Genomic DNA, 27,100 nt, shown 5'->3' on the forward strand with positions numbered 1-27,100 from the left:
GATAACAGTCAGAACCTGACAAGAGTTACCCAGAGTGCTATGAGATGGCTAGATATTGCAGATGGTTAAGGGGAATTGTGTGACTGCCATATTTCAGAGAGGTAACTGAGGGAACCCTACAGGGAGTGTAAGATTACAGGGTAGCAATTCATGTCAAGGTGAACTAGGCAATGGTATAAGAAGTGAAAAATTTGGATATGGACATAGCAGAACTGTGACCAAAAGGTAAAGAATAATTCTGGACAGGGTGTTTATTTGGAAGGGATCTTCGGCGTCAAAGAGAGGTACAACAAGGCGAAAAGTAAGATCAAGAAATAAGTAAAGAAATAATAGCATTTGAAAATGTTGCAGGTGGTGCTGTCCCTGTTCCTCTCAAGTGTCTTCTGCTTTGTCACAGCAGAATAAAGAGGAGCAGCAAACCAAAGCCACTGTGTTGAATCCAGCACAAAGGTCCCACCCCACTGGCTGCAGAGTAATAAGGACAAGGCTGGCTGATTCCCTGGAAAACTACTGGAGGGACCAGCCAAACATCCTGCTGTAGGGTGCTGCAGCATCCTGTGTAAGTGGGGTAACAATGAAACGACACAGCCAAGAAAAAAAAGGATTTTGAAAAGGGCAGTAGGGAAGAGAGGTTGACAAGAAATAAGTGAGGATATTGAAGGGGATTAAAATTAAAAAAACCTGCACACAAATTAAAGAAGTTACAGTGATTCTGCATATACATGTATATACACAGTTTAAAACTCATTTGGTCACTGAACAAATTTCACAGAAGGGAGTATTTGTCCTGCCTTCTGGAAGTTGCATCCCTTGAAGGGTCTTTCTTTCAGTGGTTGCTTGATTTGATTCTCTTGCTGATGTTGTCTCCTAGCAGCTTGCTTTTATGATTGCTATGTAGCAGTCCTGCTTGCTACATAGCAATCACAGCTGTTATTAACTGCTATAGGCATAAATAAAGCATGATGGATGAATTAACTGAAGAGTCATAAACAGCATACTGTCTTACAGGAGATTTTAAATGTTTGCTGACCTTTGCTTCAGTCAGATATGTATCATATATATAGATACATGTGATTGCAAATATTGACATTTTCATGCTTTATTTTTTTAATGAAGTAAAGGCTGACAGCAGTTTAAGAGAAAATTTCCTTTTTCCTTTTTTTTGTGAATGAAATATTTACTTATGTTTCCTGTTGTTTCTGTTTATTTCTCTGTTAGATATACTTAACTATTGATTCAACTCTTTACTTTACTTGCTTTCATTTAGATATTCATAAATGGAATATTAATATACAGTCTAACTGTTTTTTCTCCTATTTCTAAGATATCAACAATTTGATCACGCCTGCTTGTGTGGCTTTATAGCATCAGAAAACAATAGATGATTTTCAGATTGGCCTAGCTGATAAAGAAGAAAGGCCCTTTGTATGGAAAATTGCACACTGTACTCTGAATACAGCCAAGTGGATGAAGTGAGTGAATTTCCCTGGCACTTTTTCTGAAAGACTTTCTTTCCTTTGGAGTATTGTGTTTACCTTTCCATCTGTCTTCACATAAGAACGTAAGTAATTGCTAACTGCATACAGAGAGAAGTCCAAGAGAAGGGTAACTGTGTATAACAGCTTTTGAAGGGGAAAGAGCGACTTTGGGAGGCAACCTTTAGCAAGCAACAACAAGAATCAGTGAAAATTATTAAAATCTAGTTCAAGACATCCAGGAAAAGGAAACCATTCTAAAATTCATTCTATCAGTTTTACCAATAAGATACCTCTTCATTAGTGGGAGAAAACGTACAACCCACCACAACACAAAACACGAAAAAATGCTCTTTCTACAGTAAGTAGAGATTTGCAGAGCATCATTTACCATCTCACATAGGTTCCAGCTAGGTAATACATGAGACCAATGTCAATCTTCTATTGAAAATACTCACCTGAATATTTTACTTCATTTGCCAGAAATTTGCAATGTTTTCTTTAAGGTCTAGCCCTCTCTAGCAAATGTGATTGAAATTCATCAATGTGTTTGAAATTTTCAGAGGAAGCTGAGAGGAAGGATGAAACTGGAGCGAACAACTCAATCAAATGTCTCATTTACTTGGGAAAGTAGGTTTTATGATGATTTTCTTAATTGTGATAATAATTGGTAGTATGACACTTGAACATGACTGCACATATGTTGCTTTGTAGTATTTCAGGGCACTGCTGAAAAATATTGTAGTACTGCAAATAATGCCACTTACCTTGCTTTTTTATGCTCTGGTCCACCTATTTAAATTTTAAGGACTGAATGCTCTGCTTTCATTGCTATAACTCTCTGAGGGGTTATGGGGAAAATCAGTGAAGCTGGAGCTTTGTCACTTATTGGCTCTGAAACTTATCTATGCAGAAGATAAATGACACTAGCCTGCTTATTTCATCATGACATCAGCAGTCTTCTTTCATTTCAAAGCCTATTTCTCAGGCTGTGCAGACTGTGAATTATAGCATTCTGAGAATTGTGTGAATAAAAAACTTCTTTGCATGTCCATACCTGGCATCTGAGATGGCAGCATAAAGAAAATGAGGGTAAAATTGCAAAGGATTTCAGGTCTTGAAAATTTTTTCAGGTCTCAGAAACTGAAGCTCTTTGAACTCCTCTTAATAAGAAGTCATTTATTCCACTACATTCTATGGAGAAAAAGTTTTGTTTTAGAACAGACTCTTCTTTACATAACATCAAGCAGTAAGCAGCCACACTAAGTGACTTTTTCTCTTAGACAGAAATGTTAGCAAAAATTTGTGGAGGATCTTGCTTCAGAAGGTCAGTCTATATTCATTACATGCACTCCCTTACTTCTCTGAGCCAGGGAGCTCTTAGCAGCATGAGCTCTGAGGCTTTATTATAAAGATTCTGCCCTCTTCATCTGTGAGCCTCTTGTTCAACAAAACTCTCAGTGGACATTCAATGAAAGCAATCTTATATTTTATGTCTGCCGTTCCTATCAGAAATATTCTTGCTGCTTCTTTTTTTTTTTTTTCCACAGTAAGCATAGAGGAGTAGGAAAAAAACACCTCTTCATAATTTTGCTCGGTTCACTCATTCTTCCCAAAGTCTTTCTTTTTTGACTAAACATACGCTGAGCTCTCAGATAGGGACATAAGTGAGGTCAGCTTTCTCCACCAGCCTTGAATAGCCTAGCCTGTGCACAAGAGGCATTACAATCAATTTTACTCATTTAGTCACATAGCTTGAAAAATGACTATCAGGTGCTAATTCCAACTTGGAACAGACAAATGGCAGAAAGCAGAGCAAAATATTACTAAACAAATAATGTTTTGCATGTTAGTGTTTAGGGACATGCAGAAAAAAGCATACAGCTCTTTGCTGCTCCACTCATCCTGTTAGAGGCTGGAGTAATTTTACAAATTGCTTCTGGGGACACAGTGCTGCCCCAGCAGCAACTTCGTAAGTGAGTTCTTTTTTTCATAACATAGATCAAGTGGCTCAACTTACATAGAATGGATTTATTTTACTGTTTAAATTTTCTTTTTTTTTTTCACACCAGAGATCATCTCATAAGACAGCAGAAGTCTTTCTGTTTATATTTTCTCCTCATAAACAATTTTATATGAAGAAAGTCATCAGCCTCTGAGAGCTGTATCTGTATTGTTGCTTACACTACACTTGTCAGACCAAATCCAGCAATGAAGCTAAGAGAAATTTCTTAAATTTAATGATTTTCAGTGAAGTCTTTTTTTTGTTCAAACAATGAGTTATGGTGGTACTTTTTCCAGTAAGACAACTATTTTATAATGAAATTATTAGCATGAGTCCTTATAGGTGAAAGAAGAAGGCATAGATTATTCCTTGCTGTAATTTTGTAATCTGAGACCCTGACCAAAAGCTCATTAAAACCTAAAGCAAAACCAGCACTTCTCAAAAGGAAGGAGGATTGTCTCACAGAGAATCAAACATTTTTTTTTCTTGAATGATCTCTTTAATTAGAAAAATCTAATTTGAGAATTGCCAATCTGTACAGTATTTGATGTATTCTTTTTAACAAGACAGGAAAGTGAAAATAATATTTTTAAAACCCTAGAAATCAATAACCTGCCCTTTCTCCCCCTCCCTTTTTCCCTTTGAAATAGGCTTCCTTATTTTAAGAACATAATATCTATTTCCTTATTTTAAATTTCTCAGTTTCTGAACTCATTATGAATTCAGCTGCCTGAATACAGTTAGATCAAAGTTTTTGTTTTAAAAATGGAGCAAACATTGCTTATTAGCTTGATGCAAAGTAAATTTTAGCAATTTTCCCCCTTGGTTAAAAATAAAACTTACTCATTTTCTTGTACCTAGTCAAGGTTAGAGGACATAATATTTGGGAGTTACTTCCCTATCATGGACAACTGATTTCTAGGCTTTAATAAACAAAAATGAGACAAAGCAAGAAAGAAAATATACTTGCAAAGAACTGCAGTTCAGATGTGAAAGGTATGAACACAGAGCACATGTTTTAGCAAATACTAAAATTCAGATTTGACTGGCTGGTACTACCATAGCACAGCAAAAAAATGGTGAAAACTTTACAAAACCTGGACAGCTAGCTGGGTTTTTTAAAATTATTAAAAAATTTTAAATTTTTTATTTTACCAAAAAGAAGTGTTAGAATGTCTTCAGGTTTTATATTTATGATCAGATTTTGAAAATAATGGAAGAGCTTGATGAACAGCAAAATTATTAAAGATAAAAAGCATATCTTATGCTTATGGCCTGTTCTGCCATCTTTTAGTCCTCACAAATTTTTGGATCCCTTTTATTCACTGGACACGTGAACACAATTCAAATCACTCTCACTGGGAAACTTATTTTAAAAAGCACTTTGTGAAATTGAACTTGAACAAAGAAATAATACAGTTCATTAAAGAACTCATCTGTGTACCAGTCTTGTTATTAAGCAAAACAATCAGTTTAATTTTTTTTAATTTACGAAACCATTTTGGGATAATCAGAAAATTGAACATTGCATACCACACTGCTGTATGTACATTTTAAGATAATTAGATGTTCAATATCCAGGATTCCCAGGAAAAGGAATAGCTATGAGCCTTATTCTGCTTTGAAACTCAAACCTTCTGATTGCACTTTCATTACTTTTTCTAATCACTTGATTTTTCCATCTCTCCTTCTGGTCCTTTTCTAGACCATCACAATTTTGGGTGTGTGGGGCAATTTATGTTTGTTGTTGTTTGAATGCAGGGTATATGAAAAAGATGCAAAGACTCTGGGAATATCTTCCAGACTTGTTAGTGCTGTCCCAGAGAATAAGGAACTGAGTGGTGGGAGCTCTCTGTATTCTGCTTAATTACATTATTTTAGTGCCTATGGATTCTAAATGAAAAAAAAAAAGGGTTGCTTAAAGTGAAACACTGTAAAAAATAAATAATTCCATGATAAAAAATAAAGTAAAAATGTCATAAAGTTCAACTACCACAAATATACTGATTTAGGAGGTTGTACATTAAAATAAACTTCACCTACAAAATACCAGAGTTCTGCTAAAGTCAGTGTAGTCACTGATCTACATTAGATGAAGAGCTCAACAGAGTATGTAAAATTCATTGTCTAATACTATAGCAAGAATTATGCTTTTTTTTTTTGTTTAGTGTTTTTATTTTTTCATTGTTTTCTTCAAACCGCACTGGGAATTCAGCCAGTGCCGATTTGATTCCCTTAGATTTGCCACTTCTTTGCTGGTTCTAAGTTTCATACCCAGAGCTGCATGGCAGATTAATTGCTGAAAACCATGGGTTTCACTGAGTGCGCACACCTTCCTGCCATGTGTTCCCCTGCCACCTCTGCCTGTGCAGGCAGCTGGGTTACTGCCTTACTGCTGTGGGGTGACTGGGTCCCTGCTGCTTCATCCTGACCCATTCTGCCTGATGCAGGCTGACTGAGCCATGACACGAAAGGAGAGGAAAGGCACCAAAGAGGTAGGAATAAATACATAAGAAGAAAATGAAACTGTGCTCTGCCAAGCTGTTTACAAGGGAAACACCCTCTCCAGAAGTAAAATTCCACATCTTGTGTATTGACACCAGTGAGTCATTATGGGAGGCAGATATTGCGTTGGCTGGGTATATCTGGCTGTGCTTGTTATCCAAAAGAAAATGGGGGAAGTTTGCCTTCTCCCTTCCCAGTTGTCCTTCTCTGTTCCCAGTCCAGAGTGTGTGCAGGAAACTGCTGGAGGATTTGAGGTAGGAGATTTCATGACACCTCCATCCAGCTGAACTGCCAGCAGTTCAGCTGTGACAGCATCCCAGATTTTGTAAACTTAATGCTGTCCTTACTTAAAAGTTGGAGTCTGTCACATTTACCAAAAGGCCTATCTTCTCTCTCACCACAAATGTGATGTTTTGCTTATTTTTCTGTCCTAGCCTTCAATATCTTTACCTCATAACAGAATTTCTTATTGTGTTATCTAAAGGTTTTGTTTTATCAAGAATAAATTATTTTTACAACAGGAAAACACTGATGAACTATTTAACTACTTAACTGAGAGTTGCTTGAAAAGCGTTACAAGTTTTCCTTACCCAAGACATTCTACTCTGAAGCAGCTCATCACTATATTGCAGTGCTGCACTGTCCCCTTGAAAGCTGTGGTCATGTAGTCCGTCTGATGTGCTGACATTTTGCAGGTCCCAAATTTCTTGTATGAACTGTGCCTCCTCTGGGGTCTGTAAGCCTCAGAAGTTAAGATGGGAAGCAGAAGACTGTGGCTCACAGTGATTAACATAATCAAACAAAAACGCAGGTCTCATCAGACACTGTGACACAATAGCCACAGGGATCTTAGTATTGAGCTCACCTGACACAAAAGATTTAGTATCAGTTTAAAAATCAAAGTGTTCTGCCCTTTTTGTAGCCTGTTTTTGCTTGGGGTTTTTTCCTTAAAATAGTTTGAAATTTAACAAAAGATAAAGTATTGGTAAAAGAATAAGAGAACTGAATAAACTTAATACTTTTCTTTTACTAGTGTCTGCTTTTTTTAGTTGTTAATATAGGCCTATAAGGTCCTGAAAGCAGCTGTTTCATTGTTATTTGTCTAAGGAATAAAACATGGTGAAAATGTAAAAAAACCCCAAAACAACTAATTCCATTTAAATGGTTGACAAACACACAGACACACAGGTCCTGGGGGTTGTGAGGTTTGCCAGCTCCTGTAACACCCACAGGAGTTGGATTTAAGCTCCCTCTGGAGAGATCCCATTTGGTTCTGAATTACAGACAGTATTAATATCAGCCAAAAGTGAAACTCTCCTCAAGATTCTAGGATTAAAAATGAAGAGTGACTACAGAGGAAAAGACTGTTACCTTGATGTCAAATACGAAACAACATTTACCATTTGGAAGGAAATCAGGAAAAGAAAAGATTAGTTTAGTGTTGTGTTTTGGTTCCCCAAGAATTCTACTGCTACTTTACCTAGCTAAAGTATATTTTCAATAAGTTCTTTGAGTCGTAAAATAAGTAATTTAAAAAGAAAAAACCTCAAAAAGTCAATGACTCCCACTTCCTATGTGCTTTCACTTTACTATCTCTATTTAAATGCATATTTTGACTACACTGCTGGAAAAGTGTACCAACATAACATTCCCTATAGAGGAAACTGAGGAAAAAAATTGGAACATTTTTAGTGTATAGGAGATGAGAACAGAGGGAAATAGGGGGCAAATCATGACCCTCTATAATTTTGAAAAGAAAGTACATTCTCTAGCTGCCAAAATAAATGAACTTTACAGAAATAAAAATGCGCTCTGGATGAGATTTTGACTTAGAAAGTGGCATGAAAGCAGATGAAAATTGAACATATGCTGAAAATCTAGGCCCTGATATATTTAAATATCAGATGTCTTAGCACTCACTGTAAGTTTGCACTTGTAAAACACTGCCAAGGTTTAATAAAGAATGACAATAGTTACACTAAATACAGATTGATTATTTTGTCAGTCTAGAAAACTATTTCAGAGAGCATGTCATTGTTTCACATGCCTCCTTCATTAATGTTGGTTATTTGTGCTTTATTGGCTACTTGAGTAATCCAGGATTTGAAAAAGCCTTACTAATCCCTGAACCCTCAAATTTTTATAAACCCAGTATAAGACAATGGATGATAGTTTGCAAAAAAGCACACAGACAAGAATACAGAAAAAGAAAAGAAAAGAAAAGAAAAAAGGTGTGACAACATATGCTGAAGTCAGCAGTGCTTTCTCCTTATTGACAAGTTCACCATCATCAAAGTTCTGGTGAATAAAGAAGTTTTCAGGAAAAAATGAGGTAGGTTCTGCATATTCTGTTGGGAAATTCTAGTTTGGCACAGAAGAACTGTCTGAATTTATGTGTGAAAAGATCTGCATAAGCACTGTATGTGAGCAACCCTTTATTACGTATAGATTTCCTACTAAAAATCCCATTCTCCAATACATGTTTTGTATATCTGAATTCCTTCAACCCTCTTCCCTACCTGATTGTCTGCTAGAGATTCTGTGGAGGATTCTGCCTACCAGAAAGAGAAGAAAATCTGTGTAAGACAAGTAATATTTGTTTGCTGACCGCAAAATATGACCTCTGTGGCTAACACCCCAGACAAACAGAAGTACTGATGGGAAGGCAATTATTTGCAGCTGAAATGTGGCTGAGGTACTCAGAAGACTTCAAAGTTGGTGTTTCCCTAGGCTCTGTGATATAAAAATCCTCAGTTCTCAGAAGGAGATTCAAAAACATGCAAGGACAAATCCCAGGCAGAAGAAATGCCCAAAGAGCTTTATCAGTTTCCACAAATTATAAACGTGCTCACTGTCATATGCTAATGTGATTAAGTGTGCCAATGGTGAAACTCTTCAGATCTTCAGAATAGGTACTGGAGTTGAAACAGCAAGGACAAAATTCAGCACTGTGACCCAGCAAGTGAAACAAAAGCAGTTCACAATGAACCCTTAGCTGAAATACAAAATTCTGAAGTCGCTTTTATGCCGTGAGTCAGTCACAAGTGAGGAGAGAGCAGGGGAGACACACCTAGGGTGGTGGACACTTCAGCAACGTGCTTGTGATCTGTAGCCCTGGTTTAACCACCAGCCTCCTTACCGTGCCACAGCTTTGTTTACCACAAATGTTATCCTGTGTTGGTCCAATATGCAGAGACATTTCAATCACCTTAGCTGAGGGCTTTGCCTGTACATGCATAAAGCATCCTGCAAAGCAGCAACAGGCTCTTAGGTTCTGCTGTGGGCTGAGTGCTGCCTTGGTTGTACCTCCCAAGTACCTTTAGAAATTACAGTCACTCCTCAGAGTTTCAGGATGAACCCCCAGCCTTCCCTCACCCTCTGTGCTGCTTTGACCCTGAGGGACATGAAGGTAGTTGGCCCTACATGAATGAGACACAGGCTGGCCCATGATGTGGACATTTTTGAGAGGGCTTTCTTGATGATTGAACTCCTTGAGGGTGCATATGTGTCTGCTCATAGTCTTTACCCACATCAGATTTTTATCGAATGATTGGGTTTGCTTTTATTCGTTTTGGTTTAGTTTGATTTGCTTTGGCTTTGTTTCCATTTCCCACCCCCCCTAGATGATACATTGGTATCTGGGTTTTTTTTCTCTTTCTGCCTTTGTTGTCTCTTTTTCATTTGTCAGACCCTTACCTGCTTTCTTGCCACATATTTAATCCAATTTTCTTTAAAAATGGCATCCCAAAGTATTAATGAATTCTGCAAGTGCCAGTTTCTTAGATTACTTGGTAGCTTCACAGACAGTGAACAAAAGGGCTAATGTGTCTCAGCTCAGTTTATGATTCAGTTTCACTGTATAAAATCAGCCTCTGTCCAGCTGCAATGAAGGAGATAACCACTTAATAACCTCAGAACTTTATTTATTGCCACACAACAAAGATCTGTCTCGAAGGAAAGCTACAGAAACAAGAATAATTGGAAGAGAGTAGAGAGAATAGAATAAGCCCTGATGCTCTCTTCTCAGCCCATTAGAGTGATCTTTCAGTCCTTTCCCTGAACAAGATCTGGACTCAAGGAAGAAGATGCTAAGACTGACTGACACAAGCTGACAAACTGACAAATTGAGTGTATGGGCATTTTTTGCCAAGTCTATAAGTACCTGATACATCCACCTGCATCAGAAACCCAGGCAAGGCAGAGAAACTCTGTTACCTTTCCAGGTAAAACTACCCCAAATATTAGGAAATGTAAAAGCAACTCTTCTGACTATGGGTTTTAGTTACCTGTATAATTAAGTCTGCTCGTTAAGAAATACCTAGAGACCACAGAACTGAATTTTATAGCCAAAACGAGGCAAATGACAGTAAACTAAAGAAAACTAGAGTGTAAACAGCTGTGAAAAGAAAATTTTCTAATGCTACCATTTTTAATAACCTAAAATAATTAAAAGGAAAAAAAGGAATAAAAATTTAGTACATTAATCATATTATATTTAATTAGTTGACCATTTCAATAAATTGGGAAGTCACTTATGTTGATGGCAAGAACTTGGTGAGCCATTATTTTCAGAAATTGAGAACTTACTTGTTTTATGAAAAAGAAACCTGCCCCAAACTTTAATTTGGTCTTCCAGAAACTAAAGAACTATGTATCAAAATCCAACACTGATTGTGCTAAATATGCAAGGTTTTCCTTGCTTCCTTTTATTTTTTTTGATTGATCGCATAGCTCAAGTTGGCTGCTCAGGTATTCTAGAGGTCTTAAACATTCTAGAATGTTTAATAATAACATTCTATGTCCATGTGAGTGTTATTATTAAACCATTAATATGCAATACCTAGAGATCCCTCTTCATGCAGGATATTTCATTGCTGATGAATGCTGACATTATTAATGGATTATTTTGCCTCTTAAGCATGTTTAGATGATTGGATCATTTAGCATAGGATTTTATGTAACCAAACCTTAGTTGTATTTCTATTTAGTCTTTCTTTCAAATTATAACTTGTTTAATCTTGTGAAATAAAGGACAAGGTTAAACATAAATATAAATATTTGCTGAGTTCACATGGCTGTAATGATACAACTTAGTGACTTTTTTAAATTAAAATTTTTCATATTTAATACTTAAAGATTTGTTATTGTGCAACTTTCAATGGATTGTGTATCTTTCCATAGCTACATCACCATGATTTTGTCTTCTAAGCAGTTAAAAAGACTGAGTTCCTTAATTAACTGTCTTTTTCTTTCTTTCAGTCTTTAGTCTAATATTTGGAATTTTAAATTGGCTTCTTTAAAAAAAACATAATGACTGCATGTGCTACACCACAACAGATCTTAGCAAAGCTATAAAGACACATAATATCACCATATAATCATATAATTTGATGGTCTCTATTTGGGTGCAGACAGTCAGGAAAACATGAGGGAGGAATTTGTTATTGAAAGGTGAAAGTATTTAATCTTCATGAAGAAATGTGCAATAACTCAGCCATCCCATCTCTTGTGCAAGAAGCAGCAAGGAATTCTCTCATGCAGAAATCCCTTCCAAATTTGCTTTGGAGACTGCCTAGTGCCTCTTGGCTCTCTGGAAGCCTTGTTAAAATTCCAACTACTTAAAAACAAGTTAATTGAATCTGAAGTCAGTTAAGTCTTCTAGTGGCCTATCCCAAATGAGAAATAATGAGATTTTCTGAAATTAGCAGATGAAGCTGTCTGTTCTATGGAACTGCAAGCTCAGTATTCACTTAAAAATTCACCTCATCTACAAAACACTGCGTCATCAGGTGCGCTGGCTGTATTTTCCCTCAGAAGGAAGCATGAAAGAAGAATAGGAGCTAAAAGAAAACATAAGCAAATTTACTGTCTGCCTTTTAAAGTATCCCTGTAATGTACTGAGAGAGTTTTTTCTCTAACAATTCAGTACACACAAAAATCCCCTGAAGACAAGGCCTGGCCTCTCTGACACTATTGAGACTTTTGCCATTGATTTCACTGGCACTAGAATCTCGCCTTGATGAGCAACCACTTTTCCATTAGTTTTATTTTACTCTTAGAAACATTATTTGATGAAAGAAAATTTAGAAATTATTTGGACAATCGAGCTGTAGATTTCATTCTAAAATGCTTCAGATTGCTATCATCTATAGGGTAGAAAATTGCACTGTCAGAAATGTTTCACAAAATTTCTTCTATTAATTTCATTTTGCTATAGTAAGTGTCACACTACCATCTTAAATCAACAAGCAACTATTACACAGAATTGTGTTGAAGAAAAGCAGTCAATATCTTTCACTCCTACGGGTATTGTTGCTTTTAGGGACACTCGGTATTGCATGTACCTAAATAATATGTCTTTATTTAAAATTTAAGCGTCTAACAGTGATTTTACAAAGTACAGCTTTACTGAGTTAATTTTACTATTGGATTTTCTTTAGGACATAACTAAATTAATTATCCAGAAAGGTTATGTGTAAAAGGAAATTATTCTCAAAATTGTATCAATAATCCCATGGCAAAAATTCTTCATTATAAGTATCATGATAAACAGTCTCTAAAATTGTCATATAAGTTTCAACCACTTCAATGTTCAATATATGAATATATACTAAAATGTTATCTGTCCAAAATAGATTATTAATCCGGGGTCTGACATTCAGATCCTTTTAAAAAAGGTGAATGATATTTGAATGCAATGGAGGCCTTGAGCTTTTCTCTCTACAATCAATCTGCTACAGAAAGCCTTTGTGAGAGTTTCAAACAGCACCATTATACATTGCAAATGCCAAGTTTCAATTTCACAGGTTAACCCTGTCATACACACAGGCCTTTGTGCCTGTGTCTCCTAACATGTGTGCAAGTGGACCTCGATGAACGTTATCAAATCACAAGGAGGATTTCCAAGGTGTCCAGAGGCTTTTGGAGCACAAGTTTTCATAGAAATCACGACCCTCTAAATGAAGTATTCAGATCTGACACAGCAAATTTGAAACATAAAAGCATAAAACTCAAAGGAGCAAAGGAGCTGCATTTTTATCTTGTACAGGGTCTGAAAAGGTAGAGACAAAGGTGTGCCACTAGGCATAGGTGGTACTTTACCTGTACAACAGACGGAAATGCTTTCAGACTCCTTTGAAAAATGGAGAAATTTGTACTTTGGTCAAAGACAGTGTCTGGAGAATGGAGGTTTTGCCCTTTAGCTATCTGAGGAGTAGCTCGGAAGAAGGTTTTGATGAAGCTGGATATAAATGCTTGATACTCACATAATGAGAAATATGTTCTAGTGTTTTAGCTTCAATTCCATGATTACACTATTTTGTATCTCTTCAATCAAAAGTGTGAAGAACTATTCTGCCAATTATCCATGATTACTGGAATTTTCTGCCTACCTCTTTGTCATGGTTTGACACTGGCCCAATGCCAGGCACCCACAAAAGTCTCTTGCTCACTCAGCCCTGTACAGCTGGGCAGAGGAGAGGGGAAAAAAATTAACAAAGGGGTCATGAGTTGAAATAAGGACCAGGAGAAAACACTACAAGGGCAAAACAGGCTCAAAGTTGCAAAGTGAATTTATGACTAACAGAGTGAGAGGAGGATAATGAGAAGGAAAATAAGCCCTTCAATTGGTCCACTGTTTTGGTCCCCAGCCCCTCTCTCCTTACTACTGACAGTGTGAGAGAGAGAGCACGGGGGTTTTGGTCAGTTTTTCACCTGAGATTTTCTTCTGCTGCTCTGTGAGAGGATCCCCTATGAGACTGTGGGGTGCCTTCTATGGGAGACAGTTCTCTATGAACTCCTCCAGCATGGCTCCAGCCTCATGAACAGCATTCCCCTAAAACTGCAGCAATGTGAGTCCCTCCCACAGACAGACAGTGCCCCCAAAACTGCTGTGACGTGGCTCTCTTCCCATGGGGTGCAGACCTCCAAGGACAGGCTGCTCCAGCCTGGGGGCAGGGCCCCTCTCTCCACCGGTCTCCCACAGGATCACAGCCCCCTCCAGGCATCACCTGCTCCATCATGGGCATCTCCATGGGCTGTGGGTGGATCTCTGCATCCCTGTGAATCCCCATGGGCTGCAGGGGCACAGCTGCTTAACCACGGCCTGCACCACGGCCTGCAGGGGAATCTCAGTTCCAGAGCCTGGAGCAGCTCCTGCCCCTCCTTCTCCGCTGACCCTGGTGTCGCCATGTTGCTTCCCTCACGGTTCTCACCTCCTCCTCTTTGGCTAGAAGAAAAAACTGTGCGCCACTTTGTTTTGATTTTCTTAAAACTGTTATCACAGCGGTGTTACTGACCTCTCCAACTGGCCCAGCCTTGGCCAGCAGCAGGTCCATCCTCAGAGCTGTCAGGGTTTGGCTCTGCCTGACATGGGGGAAGCTTCCAGGGCTTCTCACAGAAGCCACCTCTGCTTCTGTGGGAAGCTGCTGGAAGTGTCCCCTGCTATCAAAAACCAGGCTGCAAAACAAATACACTCTTTCTCTCATTAATTTATGTTAAGTTTTATGAGAAAGAGATAATGCCTCAGGCTTGTTCCTGAGATGGAAGAATAAGATATTTAAAGTTTATCTTGACTCTTCAAGTATTACAGTAATCCACTTTAATGCATCCTTGAGGGTTCTGATTGCTTCATCCCTTCTGTAACTTAAGATAAGTGATACCATTTTACCTAATGAAAGTAATTTTATCTAACTTGTTCTCTGTTACCAAAAGTCAAAGAACACTAGATAAAGTCAAAGATGGTAAGAAAAAGACAGAAATATTAGACGTTTTCCATGCAGAGGTTTGTATTCTCTTTGGAGACTGGATGATCTTCCTGTGGTTCTCCTCTACAACCTTAAATAGTTAATTAATTTACTCAAAAAGCCTTCTGCATTTGGTACTTGAACAACAGAGAAAAATGAAAAGGAGAAAGTAGAACAAATATGTTCACAGCCCCTTGTTCTTTTAATTCCCTCTTGAGATATTTACATTTGGAAAGAAATACATTAGAGCAGTCATGTGATAGCTATTAAAAAATGTACAAAACAAGCAAACCACAAAAAACCCAGGAAGAAACCTCAAATCCAAATGATAAAGATGTTTGTAGTGGTAGGAGCAGGAATTAAGACATAGTAATAGTCCTTCCATCACTGAAACCTTGACTGCACCATATAGGCTGGGGAAAGAATTGACATTTAAGAGGATATTTCAAATAAGGCAAAAATTTCAATACCAAACATATATGCAAATTAATAAGTATTGGTGACTCGGGAGGAATGTGCTATTGTTTAGTGAAAAAATATAAGTAAGAGACATGTCAAGGTCTTGGAGTTAGTAAGGAACTAAAACAGATGAGATTTCAGCATGAATTTTCATGCTGAGAGTGAGTATTAATTATGAAAGAAGTCCTAGGATTCAAGGTGGAGTTATTCTTCAAATGGACAGTGCCAGAGAAAAGGTACTGTAAAAGGTAGGAAAGACCAATGTTTGCATGCACCAGCATTTCTAAAACTGGGAAAAGCTCCAGTGTCTCCCAAATCAGGTTGATGCAGAAGCATTTAGAGGTCTTTCCTGCAGAGACATTTGGAGTGCAGATGACTTGCAAGTGACTGCAAGCAGCATTACAGAAAATCTTCCTTCACTTGATGTGAAGGGTGGGATGCTGGTATTTGTCACAGATCACAAAAAAATCCTTTCACTTGTCTGGTCCAATATATTTCTCACCTTTTTCCTTGCTTAAACATTTAGCCTAAATGTTTATAATATAAACTGTCACATTTTCATGCATGTGTGCACACAGTCATGTCAAATATTACCTAGGTTTCAATTAATTTTTGTTATGTGAACTGAGACTGAAATAAGGTTTGCACACTCTTCACAGGGGATAGTTTTACATGCTTTGCAGACACCAGCATCTCAGTGACACACAGGAGACTTTTCACAGCACTGTGATGGTACTGAACTAGCAGAGCTGCCACATATGGTCAGTGAAAATGTGGATTCAAGAAAGGATTTATAGAATCCATTGACCTGGGATTCATTATGTCTAGATTATAAATTTATTAGAGTTGGAGAAATAGTAATATATCAGTGTCATCATGGACTTTTCAGACAATAAGAAGAGAAAACAGAAAGCATATTAACTCCCAGAGGAAGGACAACAATACTGTGGAGAACTGGTGCTGTGAACATATGAATGTATCCATGTGACTTGCTCCCAGCCAGTTGGTTTTCTGTGTACCAATGCCACTGTATATGAGAATGCAACACACACCCTGGCATGTTTGTGACAGCCTTTCCACCAAAGGGATGTGCTGCAGAAAGCATTGTGTCTGCATGACAAGTGTAAAACAATCTGTGATTCATGGTGTTTCACTGTCAAGGAAAAACACAGTGTTTCAATAAAGCATCAAAATTATTTTGTCATTAAGGCCAGAAAAAAAACAATTAAAAAGTGGTTCTAATAAACCTTTCCCTTTATATTGGGTGAGAGGGCAGCAGGTATTTTCCATGAAGGACAGGAAGAGCTTAAATATACATATTTTTAGAGCCTTGTGGAACTGTGAGCCCTCTTTGTAAACTGTTGAATGAAATCAAATGGCTTAGGGAAAAAGAGAAGCTGGGGTTCCTCATATACCAATTCATGCACGGATGCAGCTTACTTTAGAGTTTGAGAGATTTGGGTAAACACTAAGAAATATGCTGGTTTAGTCTGGCAGGCTGCTGTCTCATTATGGGGTTTCTGCTGGAGTTCCTAAAGGGCAGGTTTGTCTCTCACAATTGAAAAAAATTGCCCTTGCAGAACAAAGATTCAGCAGCTATAACAGGATAACTTCTCAGTCTTGGAAGGCAAAGATGCTTGGGGAGGGAGTGGTTGGGCATGGAAGATGGGGGTCAGGAGGGGGTGGAAGGATGCAGCCTGTTTTCAATGCATCATGTCTATTTTACTACCATGTAGCAGCTGGTGAACCGAACTTTAGCATAACAGATGGGAATTATCCAAAATGCTTCTGTTATTGAGTGAAACCAGACAAAAGTAACACTTAAGACAGTGAGACTTTGTCTGTGTCTGCCCATCTCTTGGGGACCATCCACATGCAGAGGAATACAGAATTGTGCCTCTATAGAGAAAAAACTCCCTTTGTTTCCAGGATGTGGGACGGTCAGAGCAAGGACTGGGGGCACCTGAGACCATTGCAGGGATGGGAACGTGGGGCACCAGCCTGGACTGGGGCAACCGTGAAGTCAGTGAATATCACAGAATAGAGGTGTAAAGCTCCAGATTGAAATTTCTATCTCCCCACTGCAGCACTTCCACTTAAATAAATTGTAAAATTTCAGTTAGTGGGTGGCATGGGTCTGTCCTTTAGTGATCTCAGGGACCTCAGCTCTAATTTCCTTAGTGAAATTCCATCTGAAAAGTCATGCTGTGGTATTAGTGCTGAAAAGATGTGTTTTTGTTCTGAAGTTTGCAAAACAGTGATGGAACCTTACAGTGACTGGAAACTGATTTCATTTGAAGGGAGGATAGTTCTGACAGAAAAGCAGAGTCTGCCATTGAAAGAGGGTATTACAATAAATAAGTTCATTTTGACAATCTGAAATCTACCTACTTCATTCTTGGAAACTTGCCTATAAAATTCAGAAAATTCAGATTATTGGATGTCAAAAGAAACAATTGGTCAGCTACTGGGAGTCACAGTTGGGAAGCAAGTGTCTAATGTGCCATTTAATTTTTTTTGTTTGTGTATAAATTTACACAGAAACCACCTTGATTTTTTGAGCAAATAAATTACTAATCTTTAAGCTGCACTCTTTTATACTTTCATTTTGTCACAGAACACTTAATCATACTACATATTTCTCATTTCCTCTTTAAAACATTTATGGTTTTAACAAATGCTTGTAGATTATCTTAAAAACACATCGTTTATCAAAGCAATTAAGGCAGATATTTTACTTAAAAGATATGTAGAGGGATTACATTTATAATTAGGAGGAGATAAACTCTGAGAGGAAAAGAGAATGCTATTTAGTGCTGAAAGGAGATTTGCTCATTATTTTATGAATACTGAGCTGAAGACAAAATCAAATGAGATCTTAGTGCCTAAAAAGTGAGTTTCATAGAAGTTTTGCTAAATCTTCTGTGAAATTTAACAGAAAACATAGAAGAAATTAACACTCAGCTGCTAAAACTCTTTTTATGAATGTTTAATGTGCAGATATAAAATAGCTGTCATCTGTTTTCCTACAGTTTAAAATTGCAGATCTATTTCCAAATATATAAAACTCCCCACATGATATATCTAAGGAAAATTAATATGAGAATTATTATTTTTATTGAAAGGCCAAGAGATTTTAAGTTAGAATTTCCAGCATCTGTTATTAAGAAAGGAAGATATGTAGCAGTAAATTTCAATCTCAAAACATTTCTGGGTGGAAATTGCCTACCCCTTCAGGCATTATATAGCTTCAAAAAACTTTGTAAGAAACACAAATTGGCCTTTGCAATCAGATATCAAAGCTTGCTTTACAAATTCTGAATTCAATAACGTGGATAAAGCTGTCATGTCTCACTCTGATCTGATAGCATTGCAAAGGCCTGAGCTGCAGACCAGCTCCATTTTTGCATGCCATTGTTCTCTCAGCAGAGCCCTGTGGGTAGCAGGCCTTTTTCAATCATTATCCCAGTTAGGTTTTTGGAAAAAAAAGAATTTTAACAGCTTACTGTAAACAGGTGTCTTACAGTGACATACTGTGTTTTAAACATGGTAATGTATACTGCGAGGCCTTGCGCAAAACTAAGTCTCATCATTAATATTATCCTAATTTCTCTGGTTCAAAATAACAGTAGGTGCTTTTGGAAATGTTTGGTGAGCTCTGCAGGAGGTCTGGCTCAATTCAGTACAGAGCTATCATTCTGCTGTTTAGCTACCATTTATTTAATTGCACCTCAGACTTCCCTGGAACCAGCAGAGTGCTCCTTCAGGTGCAACTCTCAGGAGCACAGTACAGCAAATATATCTGGGACCTGTCACTTATTTACTATACGTGTTCATAATGAGCCTGCTGAACTCCCCCTCAGAACACCTGAACTCTGCTGAGATGTAGCACCGACATATTTAGACAGAATTTATGATGAAAGGGAGAGTGGTGACAAACAGTAGTGCATGTGCTCCCGCTGGCATGTGTGCTGCTGAGGTTACAGAGGACCTTTCAGTTCCAGCATAAATAACTTCTGATTAAAACTGGAATACTAGCTGTTTTCCTTGTAAAGAGCATGACACTTTCACCTGCACTCACCTGTGTGAGTCAAAATCCACTCTTGTCATACTGTAAACAGAAAATAATGGCATGGAATGAATCCTCCTGCTAGCTATCACTTAAAGTGATAAAACATGAACAGGGCATCACACTTCCTACAGATAAAATGCTGTCTCTTATTTCCTACTGTTGCAATAACTTTTGGGTTACCATGCAGAAATAAGAAAGCCATAAATTAAATAACTGGCTTTTATTTGGAGAGTAACAATTTCCCAAGGACAGTTTACAGGGAAATCTATTTGCATTTCACAGGTCAATGGGCTTCAGAAATGCAACAACTTTAAATAAAATAATTAAAATGAAACTCTAATTGTATATTCAGGATGTAGAAGAAGACTTTGATGACAGTTTTAGAGGGCCATATTTCTTGAACCCTTGGAAGGGTTTTTTATCTTTTCTTTGTAAATAGCTATAACTGTGACATACAGACTTGAAGAGAGATGTCTTATAGCTCAATTACAGTAGTCTATAAGGCCTGCTCTTTGGTTCTTGGGGCTGAGAGAAAACTTAATCTCTGCTTCAGTTTCTTATCTGTAAAATGGAGATGAAATGTTCATTATAACTTTTTGTCCACTTGGTTTTGAGCTCTGAAGAATAGCAAATTTTTGCTATATGAACAAGTCTTTTGCTCTGTGGATAATCAACATGCTGTAAAATGCAGCCTTGAAATTGAATGAGAATCCTGCAACTCAGGAAGTCCTTTTGAAGTGAGGAAATCTACTAGCAACTGTGGTTCACCATGTTGAAAACTTAAATAAAAAGCATAACTATAACACAAGATATCAATACAGTTTTACTGCCTTGTAAAAGAATGCAGTTCAATACACCACAAGTGTTTTATTGTTCCAGTTCAAGTTGGTTTCCATGGCTGTATGCTCCTCTCCATGTGTAGCTTGACCGGCATAAAACAATTTATGTAGCCTTGCCTCTTCAGTAAATTATTTTCTTCTTACTGTAGATGGAAGATAAAGTCAGATTCAGCACAAGTGGATACAACAATTTAAAAAACAAATAAATTTGTTGTTACAAATTCCTGGATTAGAATAGAAAATACTCTGAACCTTCTTTATTCTTTTGAACTTCTATTCTTTATTCCATGTGTATTGTTTTTCAAGGGTAAAGTATTTCATTTTTAACTTAAGCTCCCTAGTAAAACTAAGTGCTCTTGGATTCTCTTGTGTGAGTTGCAGGACTAATGCAACTAACCACTTTGCTACTGGCTAACTGGCATATAACTTTTGGGAAATGGAATATGTGTTCCTAATTTTGTCTTTTCAACAGAGTTCAATACTTGAAAAGGATTTTGCCATGCTTAAATGGATTGTTTGAATAAGACATTAAAGGCTGTGAGATAAAGGTGACTAAAAACCAGGAGACATTTTACCAAAAATGTATCTTATTCATGAAAGGCATTACAATAGGAATCCCTAATGCAACCAGGATAAAGTTCTAGTGTATTAACACAGAATAATTGATTGTATGGAAGAAGAATGAGACTGTTTCAGAAGCTGGACATTTAAGTCTCCTGTTGTCTAAAAGCAAAATAATGTAAAGAAAGATATGGATTGGCATTGCATATTACCTTATTGGGAGAAATTAAAAAAAAAAGAGAGAGAATTAATGATGACCCTATAATTGATGATATAAATTTCAGATTAAAAAAATCAGTGAGAACATATGGTTGCTTCCATACAAATGAGACAGTGGGAGTAATCATCAAGCAGCTAAATGTATCAGCATTGGAATGCTCTAAGTTTCCTACCTGGTGTGCTAAGATACATCCCATTCCAAAATAAACATTGTGTTGGAAAAAAAAGGTAAAGGTTGGTCATTTTTAAGTATAAAGCAAAACCACTTATCAAAATGAACAGGTAAATAGAACCTTTATGCTGTGATTTGGTTTTTTTTTTTGTCAGCAAAGACCTGGGTAGGGGACTCCTTTATGTTTTAAGGTGTTGTCAGTCTTGGTAAAAAAGAAAGGTGATTGTAATGAACTTTCTATCTGTTCCGGACTCACCTGCTGTTGCAGTTCTTATAGGGCTGGAATATTTCACTCCCACAGTTCTGTTCTCTAAAACATTAAAACTAATGCAGAAATTTCACTCAGTGAAACCTTCTGGTCAGGAGACTAGTTGACAGCACAGTATTTATTGTTTCTTCATATAAATGTTCTGATTTAATAACTGGGAGAATTACTTTTTTCAGAATCCCAAATGAACATATTGCATATAACAATTTTTCATATGTTCTTGAATCAGCAGACTGCCTGTTAATTGCCTGCAACACTCCCAAATTAGCCATTAGAAGTAAGAACCTCTGCAATACTTACATATTCTGTCTTCCCTGTTCCCCATGACACCAAACCTCAGCTGAGAAATGAATCGCCAGAATGTTTTGATTTTGTGGCACCTTTCAGTTCTCCAACTGTCAGGCCAGACATCAATGCATTAGGTGCCTTGAAGATACTTCAAAATATTTCTTCCTTAATTTGTCTTTTAAAAAATGCAAGGTCTTGTGAGACACTTAGCAGTATCTGCCATGTAACCACACCACTGAAATTTTCCAAGAAACATTACTAATATGTTAAGGTAGTCCCTTAGCTTCTGTATTAATAATACAATTTATAATTACATCTCTGCTAATTAAGGATACTGTGCATCAATTCAAATGTGATACCGTCTGGAAGTAGATTTTCAGAGTTTTTACAAGATTCATGTAATTCGCTTACTGTCTGCACATTCATTTTGCCTTCATTAGCATATCTGAGCCATGGTACAACCTTTGCATCACAGCTATAATCTTTCAGTCACTTTAGGGACAATAACTCTAAGTGCCCTGTTACCACTTTTCTCTGCTCTACAGTAATTTTTCCAGAAGAATGCGTCATGGCTGAGGTAGCTCCTGAACCATCAGGACAGTTGAGCAACTGCTTCTTCACACTCTACAAATGAACTACTTTAAATCAGAAAGAGTTTTGCAACTGACACAGCCTTTCCCAATACACCTACATTTCTACCATATCTGACACTCCCCCAGACAAAATAAAAAGGTGTACCTATAAAAAGAATAATGACTGTGTTGGGTTTTTCCCCCTAAATGGTTTAATTAACCCCATTTTTTTCAGTCATGCTGAAAGATGATTTTATAATTTTAGTGGAAGCAAAATGTCATTTAATGTGTTCAGGCAATTTTATACTCAGCAGCCTGCACTGTAATACAGAAAGTGGTGACACTGAGCCTCTGAATCTGGAGACAGCCACATGGAGCCTGTTTGTAATTACATGCCTAACTGAGAGTCACAGGAATCACTCAGTTTGGCCTTCAAGGGTCTTCTCTCTAGCTATAGTGGGGTCATGTTGTGTGAGGCAGACATGCTTTCTAGTAATAAGGTGCTGGTTTAGTTCTGACTTTATTTTTTTGGGGATCCAGCATTAGAGTGCAAATATCAGCAGAGTAAATTCCCAAGAAGTTGCCTCTTAACCATAATATAGAAATTTGATGGAGTTCACAAAAACACATCTTCACATTTTCTGAGTGTATGATGTTTGATCCTTGGAAATTTCCTTGCTAACTGTGGATGTCCCCATGGCTGAAAAATAGACAAATGCAAGTGTTTACCTGTAGTTGCATATTAGAGCGATAGTTCTTGGGACTCAAACTTTTCCATGTATTTACAGTAATATCTGCATTAAATAGTCGCACCCAGATGTTTCAAGAAACCTTTGGTCACCAAAGAACACCATGATTTGTGGATGGATGCAACTGGACTGCCCCTGTGAACCAGTACAGCTTCCTGGTGGACATTGTTAGTAGAAAATACAGAACTTTCAGTTAAAGATTGTTTAATATTTGCTTCAAGAGATCTATTTGTCAGTAGCTGCTTTGGTTAGAACATTCACATATTGGGTCACTCTGTCAGCCTTCAACTCTGTCAGCTCTATCAGACACTTCTGTATTCTCTAAGAGTAGGGTAAATCAGGTAGTTTTGCTTGAGAATGAAAAGGTGTTAAATCTATTAAAGTAATATTTTTAGGAGCTTCCTTGCTTTAAGGTAAGACCTTGAAGTCCCATAGGGGTTTGAATGTCTTCACAGCTGAAGGGTCCAGAAAATTTCTAGGGAATATATTACAGTGTTTTATCCCTCTCACAATGAAAACCCCGCCTTTGTTATATTTATATGGAATTTTCTGTATTTCACTTTATACCTTGTGCCTCCTGTGTGTCCTGTGACAGGGAACCACTAAGCAGTCTGTTTCAAATCTGCTTTACTCCCCCATCAGATATTTTTATATATTTAAAAATTGTAGGAATAAACTTATACATTTAATACCCAACATATTTATATATTAAACATGTATCCCTAACCTCCGTGAGCCTTCTCTTCTCCAGATTGCACAATCTCAGTTCTCTCATCCTCACTTCACAAGATAGATGCTCCAGTTCCTTTATCATTTTTGTGGTCCTGTACTTGGCTTGCCTCAGCATGTACACATCTTTCTTGTTCTGTGGAGCCCAGGAAGGGAACCAGCAGTCCAGGTGTGCCTGGCAACATGCTTCATAATGCAAACCAGGACCTCTCCCATACAGCACCTCCCAAAGATAGCTGAGAGTGACCATGCAATGACATCAGACATCTCCCTCAACATTCCTGGGTGTGATCCACCGACGACCTGTGTAAGTCTGCTCTGTTTAAATGTTTCCTAATGTGAGTATCCTCCTCTGCTAAGAGTAAGCCTTCCTCCTTACAGGCTCTCTCTGTGGTGCCAGGGTCCTGGGATTTCAGAGACTGACCCTAGCAGCTAAAACCAAAGGAAAGAATGCATTAAGTACCTCGGCCTACACTATATTTTTGTCACCAAGTTCTCTGCCCTGTTCAGCAGCAGGCCCCCCTTTTCCCTAGTCGTCTTTTTGCTGCTGGCACACCTACCTGTAGGAGATTTTCCTGTTGTCCCTCACGTCTCTTGTGAGACTGAACCCTATGCAGCCTTTAGCTTTCCTAATCTCATCTCTCCAAGGTTACATAGTATTTCTATGTAACCTTCTAGGTTACATACCTTTGTATTTATCTCTTCAACACTTTGGGGTTTTGTCTGAATTTAGTCAGTCCTCAGCCATCCCTGCAGGTAGGTCTTTTTCCACCTTTTCTTGACTTCCTTTATATTGGTATGGATCTTTCTGGACCTTCACTAACAGCAAGCTTTGTGGACCTCTTTTCTCTTCATGACCATATTCCAGGATTCTTCCAAAGTGATCTCTGAATAGGCTTACATCTGCCATCCTGAAGCCCAAGGCTAAAGTCCTGCTTTTTGTTCTGTTCTACTCTCTCATGTTTCTGAAGTTCACTGTCTCATGGTCACCCCAGCATTCCTAGCCAGTCCTCCCTTGCTGTCAATAGGAGGTCTAATATTGTTCTTCCTCACAATAGCTCCACATGAAGTCATCAACAATGCCCTACAGAAACCTTCTGGATTGTTCATGCTCTCCTATGTTGCCCTTCTTGCAGGTATTGGGGTAGTCATATTTCCACGAGGATATGGGCATGTGACCATAGGACTTTGCATTGCCTGACGGCCTTTTCTACCTCATATTGCTGGTCAAGAGGTGTACACCACATTTCCACAACATCCTATTGCTCTGTCCCCTTATCCTGACCTTCATCTATGTAGGAGGTTGAATACCAAATCCCTGAAAAATTTGTTTTCTGAGTAGGTAAACATTACAAGCTGTGCTGCAAGTCTGTTCACAGATATGTTTCTGTTACTTTGGTTTGACTTCCTGGCTTTGTAATTTCAGTGTCTAAAATTGGGCTTGGGAGGAGAGAGATGGCAGATGTGTCATTTCTGCTAAACTGGAGGAGGAACCTGAGCAAAGAGATGCTTATGAATCCAGACATCTGTTCAAACAGAAAGTGAGTGGTTTCTCTTTTGCAAAAATTTTCATAAACATTTAGTTATGTGACAGACCTTGGGCTTTCTTCTAAATTGTTCTAGTAAATATAAAGTCAAACAGTATTGATCAGTGGTTCGGACTGGTTCTCATAAAGGGCATGACCTTGCATTTATTACTAAAATTTGTTCTGCTATCCTGGGTAGCTTCTGCAAAATCTTATTAAATATTGACTAACTTGCTTCATGTTGCTGTTTCTGGCATCTCAGTCTTATCCCTGCTTTCAGAGTTTAATTTATATTCGTATAAATTCTACCAAACCAATCATAGCAGAGATGCATGGATTACTGCATTCTGATATTTTTGCCAAATTGGAAAGTGACCATTCATTCCCACAGAGATTTTCTGGCTAAATGCATATCTTCAATTAATTCAATGACAGAGCTCCTCTCACCTCACTACCAATCAAATTTCACCACCTGTTTCTAGTCCATTGCAGCACTTTAATAATTCTATTGCACAAAGAAGCAATGTTGGAATACGTCTGCTGGAAGTCCAGATAAATTACATCAAGTATTCTACCTTTAGATCTATTCAGAAGACTTTGTAGTTTTGTATTGTTTTTTTTTAATTAGGTTATTTTTATCCCCTTCAAGAAAAATACTTAAAAGCTTATTGCTAAACAAATAATTTAATCTTCTATTTCTGAGATAATTTAAAAATAAAATAATGCTGAAATATGGGTTATGTGCTCTTTCAGAAGTTTTCTATCCCTGAATTCCCTGGAACTTGCTTGTATTTGTCTGTTTCTTCTGTGACTCCGTTTCTTTCATATTCCCCACATGCTACAGAACATTTTTTGTCTGTTCAGAACAGATGCTGCTTTCAAGCTGATTCATGGCCATCTTTCAAGGGGGTTGTGAGGGAAACTGTTCTCCTGCAAACTTTCTGATGACACCTCTGCTGCACAGATTGCAGATTTCAGTGCAGAGACCCGTTTCTTTATGCATGTCAGAGAAGATATTGCACTGAACACCATTTATGTTGTATGAGAATGGATTCCTCATTAGACATAACAAATGTGTTGAGGCGTTTCTCAGTTCCCAGATACGTACCATGTTGGGTACTGAATATGGAGCCAGCAGCCTCACTGGCTTGTAAATCACTAAGATTTGCAATCCTTCTCCTCCACTTCAGAATTTGACAAGTAGGACTGGCACCTGTTACTACAGGTGTGGTGCTCTGGACCTAGAAGGCCAGACTACTGATGAGGTGGGGAGAGTCCTTCTGGGATAGAGTGGAATCCTAAAGCAGCACCACCTGTACCCCACATTGCACCCCCATCTATCAAGAGGAAAAGAAGGGTAGTTGTAATAGGAGACTTCCTTTTAAGGGGAATGGAGGGCCTGATACAAAGACCAGAGCCAACTCAAAGGGAAGTCTGCTGTTTCCCAGGGACTTGCATAAAGGACGTTACTGGAAAATTCTCCAGTCTAGTAAGGCCCTTTGATTACTACCCTATTTATTGCTCAAGCTGGCAGTGAGGCACTAACAAAGAGAAATGTCACAATAATCAAAAGAGACTTCAGAACTTGGAGATAATTGGTAGTAGGATCAGGATTACAAGTAGTGATTTCTTCTAAGCTTCTGGTAACAAGAAGTAATATTAATAGGAATAGGCAAATCCATAAGGTCAATATGTGGCTCTGAGATTGGAGTAATCAGAAAAATATTGATGTTTTGTCCATGGGATGACCTACTCAGCCCCTGGTCTACTGACACCTGATGGGACGAACCTATCTCAGAGGGAAGAATGAATTCTAGCACAGGAGCTAGCAGGGCTCATTGACAGAGTTAAAACAAGCTTAGAACAAGCCCCCCATGGCAGAAGCCAGAGCACCAGCCTGACAGAGAGTGAAAAGTG

The 27,100-nt window shown here is 37.9% G+C and overlaps 1 long non-coding RNA gene across 1 annotated transcript; it reads left to right on the top strand.

Annotated features, from left to right (window-relative positions):
• The first annotated feature begins 151 nt into the window (after positions 1-151).
• Positions 152-25,149, top strand: LOC141727156 (uncharacterized). The gene is made up of 4 exons (XR_012578203.1): positions 152-559; positions 1,325-1,472; positions 2,039-2,105; positions 25,084-25,149. It is a non-coding gene; the product is annotated as an uncharacterized LOC141727156 (long non-coding RNA).
• Positions 25,150-27,100: the final 1,951 nt, after the last annotated feature.

The sequence above is a fragment of the Zonotrichia albicollis genome, chromosome Z (genome assembly GCF_047830755.1).
Source record: "Zonotrichia albicollis isolate bZonAlb1 chromosome Z, bZonAlb1.hap1, whole genome shotgun sequence".
NCBI classification, from domain to species: Eukaryota; Metazoa; Chordata; class Aves; order Passeriformes; family Passerellidae; genus Zonotrichia; species Zonotrichia albicollis.